This window comes from Rousettus aegyptiacus, unplaced genomic scaffold (genome assembly GCF_014176215.1).
Source record: "Rousettus aegyptiacus isolate mRouAeg1 unplaced genomic scaffold, mRouAeg1.p scaffold_m13_p_2, whole genome shotgun sequence".
NCBI classification, from domain to species: domain Eukaryota; kingdom Metazoa; phylum Chordata; class Mammalia; order Chiroptera; family Pteropodidae; genus Rousettus; species Rousettus aegyptiacus.
Window position 1 is genome coordinate 152,833,132 of NW_023416295.1, and position 7,560 is coordinate 152,840,691.

Here is a 7,560-nt window from a genome sequence, read left to right on the forward strand (position 1 = left end):
ATTGGATGTAGTGCCCAGATTGATGAATATTTGTATAAGTTTCAGCAACCCAAGAACATTCATCAGACCTCACATTTACCTGGCAAGAACCAAACTTAAGTTGCAGGCAGGCAGGCTTTTGGAGAGAATAAGAAAATCACTCCAGTCTCCTTAACCGGCACACAATGATGTACACCATGAATCTGGCTTCATGGATTCTCCACACAGGAGTTCAAGAAAGGTGACAGAGTGGGGCAGGGTTCAAAGTAGAAGTAGTTCTACCTGGCTCCAGGTTCCCATTAACTGTCAGAAGAAGGGACAAGGATGCATCCTTTGAGGTGGAATTCAAATTTCTCCCTTTCTTCTAATCTTCAGTAAAAACATTATTCCAATCAGGCTGCACATACTATTCCGTTGGGCTTTCCTGTGGACCTTCCATCAAAGGTTTACCCAGGATTCCTGGAGCTGATTCCTTGGTCCAGAGTTCTCACTTCAGGAAGGACATTTTTACTGGGGTGGGAGTCGGGGGGTGGGGGGCGGTGGGGGCGGTGGAAGGAAGGGTGAGGCTCCACTAAGTATCAGGGAGCAGAATTGTTTGCCAAAAGAGGTTGGAAGTTTTACCTCTTCTGGTGGGCACAATCCTTCCCTTTACCCTTCCATCCTTGCTGCTACCTGCTCAAATTGACTTTGAAGCAACATAACCAAGATCTGTTGGAGTTACCTGACCAGGATCAGCTTTGAGGTTCCATCCCTCTGTAAGAACCACATGTAAAAGAAGCAAAGAATTAGAGACTTTTAGAGTAGAAGGGATGTTGGGAGACCTAGGCCAAGCCCCTCATTGCTTAGAAGAGGAAATTAAAACCAAGAAAGGTCAAATTAGAAGTAAACTAAAATGCCTTCTGCCAACCAGTCCAACATTCTTTTTATCATTCTGCTTGTGTGATTCATTTATTGGAGAAAAGGTGTGTGCTGAAGAACTTGAAGAAAAGAAACAATACCCCACCACTGTTCAGTTAATCTGCTAATTTATCTGAAACAGCGATGATCTTACGGCGCTGTAATTAGAGAACAGTGGAAACACAAACTGACTTTGTCGAGCTGTTTTGCAGAATGACCGCTTGGTGGCAGTGTGGCTAGTAAACAGCCCACCACCTCTTCATGATGCCTGTCACACTGGCAATTTCAGAGAAGTCCTCATCTCATAGCAACAAGACTGAAAATAGCTGAGCACCTAGAAGCAGCTGTAGATTGACGAATTAATCAGTGTATTCAAAACACAAAGCATCTAAACATTGGAGGAGATTACAAAATAATACCTTTTACAGACTTGAAATCACTAGTCAAAATATTATTTTAAACTCATTTTACAAATGGTCTCATTTTCAAAAAACCCACCAAATTGTCAGTAGTGCCACCCCTGCTTACAAGGGCCTCTCTCTTTTCTGCTCCTTTTATCATTTGACTCAGAATTTGTGGACCTTTTCGTAACGGTGCAATCTAGACTCTCCCTAAAATTAAACTTTCCTGTGTTCCTGGTAAGTAGACAGTTAAATTTATTTTCGGCCTATCTCATTTCCTCAGAACCTCTTTAATTTTGTAAGCTATATAATCTACACCATTCTGAACTTTTTGCTCAACTGAACACTTCTGTTCAAAAGCTTTCTATTCTTTCTCAGAAGTAGCCTCTTTAAAAGTATGGATAGCTTTGAAAACTCTATCAATCCTCATTGGTTATACACTTAGGGTTATACATTAGGGATCACTTGTAATTTGACGGATGTGTGATTTTAGTTCTGCAGGAAAATGACCCCCCAAAAGTGCTGGGTTCTGCAGTGACAAATCATGTGTAGCTGGTTGCAGGATTGTGATGTAGGTCTGGAAGCTTGAAAACATGGTCTAGTTTTCAGCAGGCAGACAGCCAATAAAGCAGTTCTAGCTGTTTGCCCACACCTACTAGATATAGATTAAAGCTCCTTTATAAGATTTTGAATGGGTCTTCTCTCTTCTGCTTCCCTGCTGTATCCTCCAAAGAAGAATCTCTTTAAGGAGACTGTACTGTTAGATAAGACCATGGCACAGATACCTGGACTGCATTAAAGTAGATGTGAAGAGTCGTATGGCAGAAAGGGTAGGCAGCACAATGGCTAAACAGAATGGATTTATAGTCTGTTCATCAGTCTAGATTCAGTTAAACTTCTGGGCTGTCCGATGGACCCTTTAAAAATTAGTAAAAATTATGCAAACAATTCCAGCGATAGATTCAGCCAGCAAAGTTTCCCTTTGTCACAAATAGTATGGTGGTTTTTTTTTTTTTCAAGGGCTCTGGAGTCCACTTCTGTGTTGAATCCTGGGATCTGCTCACCACCTGTTTACCCAGAGAAGTGTTCTCAAACCCCAGATTTTTCATTTTTAAAGTGGGAAAATAACAGAGCCCACCTGTATATGGGTTGTCAAACAAAACAAAACAAAACAAAACAAAACAAAACAAAACAAACCAGAACCAGTAGGAAATAGTTTGATGGTAGATAGATGATAATATTTTGAGAAATTGGTTCATGCGATTGAGGGAGCTGGCTAGTCTGGAATCTGTAGGAAAGGCCAGCAGGTTAGAAAATCAGGTAGTTGATGTTATAGTCTTGAGTTTGAAATCTATAGAGCAGGCCAGGAGGCAGGAGCTGATGTTCCCACAGTCTTCAGGCAGAATTTCTTCTCTGGGAAACCTCATTTTTACTCTTAAGGCCTTCAAACAATTAGATGAGGCCCACCCATATTATCAAAGATAATCTTCTTTACTTAAAGTCAACTGATTGTAGACGTTAACCACATCTACAAAGTATCTTCAGAGCAACACTCATATTAGTGTTTGAATAAAGAACTAGATACTATAGCCTAGCTAAATTGACATGTAAGAGTAACCGTCACGCCACTTTACAGGATTGTTTTAGTAAAAAAAATAGCCCAAATCCATGTAAATCATTCAGTGCATTACCAAACACGTAGGAAGCCCTCAGTTAAGGTTATCTATTGTTGTTAGTTTAGTCATTGCTAACCCAATGAATTTTTCCTTTTTCCAAGTTACTTAGCACCTATTGCCATGTACTACTCTAGTAGATACAGGTTTTTAATACCTCTCTCAAATGAGATTTCCGCTTAAACAATATAGATAACTTCTGGGAGGAACCAATTTTGACTATTAATTTATTCATTCTTGTAGAATATGAAAACCAATGAGACATAAATTGCTCTTCATAGTTACTTGTAGGCAACTATGCAGTTAAAACGAGCAATTATATATTTTCAGTTATACTATAACTAGAAACAAATCTAAGTAAAATCTAGTGAAACTAAAGTCAGGGTGTTAAAAAAATAGTTTTTTGGTAATTGGAGTGGAAGGAGGAAGAAACACAAAGACTCAAACTTACGAATACAGCTATCATAAGGAAATTTTAAGTTTATTTTGAAGAAAATTTAAACTAACAGAATGGTTTATGGCTTTTTTCTTTAAAAAAAAAAGACATATGAGTATATTGTTTGGAGAACAGAAGGAGAAAATACTGCATACATTTAGGAAAATTATTGGTTTTGTGGTTTGAAGAAAACTGCAACCGAAAAAGCCCATACATTAAAACTCAATTTAACAGAGGAGGTAGAGATCTATGATAGCTCCCGGTTTAGTTTCTGTTTGTTTGTTTATATAAGCTAGCACAGCTTGGGGAAAGTGAAAGTGAGCCACAGCCCATGGCAACAAAGTTGTCAGCAGGATGGGCTGCACAGGCATTCATCGCCTGACCTCAGGGAACTGCGAATGATTGTAGTGGGATTATCCCAAACTGGCCCCCTTTGTCCCAGAATTGATCTCGTAGACACTCCTTTCCTTCATCATCCTCGTAAAAGATTGAAGAAATATTAACCAGAGGGCCAATGTTATGCTTTATGAGAGGGTATATTCCAGAATGCCTAGATGACTTATTCAGGTTACAGTCTTACTAGTTTGGAATAATTGGGAACCTCGAAGTATACTTTGGAAGTTGCTTTGTGAATATGGAGTCTAAAAAAAAAAAAAAGGAATGTGGGTCATTACTGCTCTTTTTTGGTTATTTTGGAAGATATTTTAAACTAGTTTATTTTTATACATCGAATATGAAATCTATATTTAAGAAAAAAATGAAACAACTATATTAGTTATCTACTATTGCATAACAAATTACCACAGAATTTGGCAGCTTAAAACAACACACAATTTTTATCTCATAATTTCTGTGGGTCAGGAATCTGGCCACAGCTTAACCAGATCCTCTGATTCACAAGACTGCAATCAAAGTGTCAGCCAGGGCTGGAGTCTCATCTGAAGGTTCAACTGAGATAGGATATACTTCCAAGCTCATTTGGTTGTTGTCAGAATTCAGTTCATCTAGGGCTACTGTACCAAGGATGCCAATTCCTTGCTGGCTGTTGGCTAGAGGCCACCCTCAGCTCCTTGCCACATAGGCCTCTCCAGGATGGCAGCTTGCTTAATAAAGCCGTCAAGGGAGAGAGTCTGTTAGCAAGACAGAAGTCACTATATTTTGTAACATAACCATGGAAGTAACTAACATCCCATCACTATTAATGGTCGGAAGCAAGTTACAAGTCCTCCCCACACTCAAGGAGAAGCGATTATATAAGAGGAGAACACCACACCCAAGATGTGGGGATTATACCAGGCAGGGATCATTAGGGGCCATTTTAGAAGCTGTCTACCACCGCAACAAAATGATGTGGTGAAAAGATCACTCTCTTACATTAAACCTCTTGTCTCCTAATCCCCTTCTTCAGTGGTAAAGGTTATTTAGTTTATTTTTTTTACATGATTTTTTATCAATCCAGAAATAGTCTATGGATATAAAAGCACGTGCGTGTGTGTGTATTCCACACCCTTTAAAAAAATATAGGTATGAACATAATATACAAACTATTTGGTGCTTTGTTTTGTTAACTTGATATGTATTATGGATCTTTCCATATCAGAATATTTTTAAATTAAGTTTACTGAGGAAACATTGGTAAATAATATTATATAAATTTCAGGTATAATTTCAGGATATCAACTTGACATCCATATCCTCTATTGAGTGCTCACCACCAAAAGTCGTTTCCTTCTGTTACCAGATAGTTGAGCCCTTTTATCCATTCGCTCTCTCCTCACCCACCTTCCTCTGGTAACCACCATCCTGTTGTCTATTTGAGTTTTTGTTTTGTTAGTTTGTCTGTTACTTTTTTTGTTTTATATTGCACATATGGATGAAATCATATGATTTTTGTCCTTTTCCATCTCTCTTATTTTGCTTAGCATAATACTCTCAAGGTCTATCCATGTTATTGCAAATGGTAGTATTTCATCTTTTTTATGGCTGAGTAGTATTCTATTGTATATATGTACATCTTCCTTATCCATTAATCCATTGATGGACACTTAGGTTGTTTCCGTATCTTGGCTATTGTAAATAATGCTGCAAATGAACCTAGGGATATATATTATCTTTACAAATTAGTGTTTTCATATTCTTCAAATACCCAGAAGAGGAGTTGTTCGATCATATGGTTGTGCTATTCTTAATCTTTTAAGGAAACTCCATACTGCTTTCCATAGTGGCTGTACCAATTTATAATACCACCAACAGTGTACAAGGGTTCCCTTTTCTCCACATCCTCTCCATCACTTGTTATTTCTTGTCTTTTTGACAGTAGCCACAGATTATTCTTTTTAAATGACTACATAGTATTCCATTATAAGGATATAATTTATGAGTCCCCTTATTAGTGGCCATTTTTTTCCCCAGTCTTTTGCTTTTACAGATAATGCTGTAATAAACATCCTATACATTTCTTTGTACAAAAGGGCTAATATAGCTGATGGATAAATCTGTAAAAATGGAGTTGCTTGGTCAAAGTGTATGTGCATTTGTATTTTGATGGATGTTATTCAAATTACCTTCCAAAAGGTTGTACCTCCACAGTAGCAGCTGGATTCATACCCCTACAAATAACACATGAGCATGACTGTTTCCCTTTACTGACCAATTCGACCTTTATTAACTTGACCCTCACCAGATAGATATAAGGTATCTTATTTTAACATATATACATTTATTTACTGATTAGTGAGGATAACTTTTTTAATGTATAAAGCCATTTTTTTTCATGTCTTTTGCCTGTTTTAGTAGTGAATTTTTTATCAGTAGTGAATTGTTTGATCTTAAGTGACAGACCCTAAATTGGCTTAGGCAAAAAAAAGTTATGAACTGGCTCCCACAACTAAGAATTGTGAGGTAGAGCTTCAGGCATAACTGAATTTGTGACTCAATGTAATGGGAGAGATGGTTCTCTTTCCATGCTCTGCCTTACACACTGGCTTGCTTTAGTGGGAGCAAATGCGGCAGGAGCGCTAGCCCTTATGGCTTCTCATATTTCAAGTCCAGAAGGAAAGAGCAAATTCACTTCCCAGAGAGCTCAGAGAAGTTGCAGATTTGAGTCTTCTTGCTTCTGAGTGGCCTGACTTGGATCATGTGCCCCTCTCTAAACCTATCACTTTCACCTATAAAACACAATGCTCCTTTTAGGAAAATTAGCCTTTTGTCATTGTGAAGCAGATATTTTCCCTTTTATCATTTGTCTTTAAAGCTTTGTTATGGTATTTTTTTTTCAAACAGACATTTTTATTCTGTGTAGTCAGGTTTATGTCTTGTGGGTCTTGCCTACGAACCCCTCCCCACTAGGATTTTTTTAACTTCTCCTATTTCAGTATTTTCAGGTTCTTTGTAGAATGTTTAAATCTTTGGTCATCTAGAATTTTGTCAAAGGAAAGAGGTTTTTTTTTTTCTTTGTTTTCTTTTGTTTTTTAATGGAAGAGCTTATTTTTTTCCATAAGGCTAACCACTGGTCTCAATAGCAGTTTTTAAAAGTAATACATTTTTTCCTCCAGTGGTTTGAAATGTAAATTTTTAGTCATATATTAAATTTCTGATTGTATTTACAACAATTTGTGGAGTGTATTTTGTTTACTTGACCCATCTGTTTATGTACCATGTGAAAATGAACGGAGGAAACCTAGATCAAAATGGAGTCAGAAAGCCAGGAAGGGAGGGGTCTCCTAGGGTATCGCTCACCACAGTTTGCAGGAAGAAAGAGGATTTACTTCTGACCCAGCAGCAAGCTGCCCACTGCCTGCAACCAACAGAGAAATGCCACAGCCCTCCCCAGTTTCCTCCTAAAACCTAATAAAAGCTGACGCTCCCTTTGTCTCCTCAGACTTGCCTATGGTTCACCATAGTTTGCTTGTCCTGAATTGTAATCCCTCTGCCATCCCCTTATAAATTCATTTTGGCTAAAGACCTCATTTCATTTTTAAGGTCGACAACCAGTACCTAAGTCCTTTAATTACTGTAGTTGCATAGCAGTACCCCCTTATCTATGGGGTTACATCCCAAGACCCCCCAGTGGGTGCCTAAAACCGGAGATAGTGCCCAATCCTGCATATACTATGTTTTTTCCTATATGTACCTATGATGTTTAATTTATAAATTAGGCACAGTAAGAGATTAA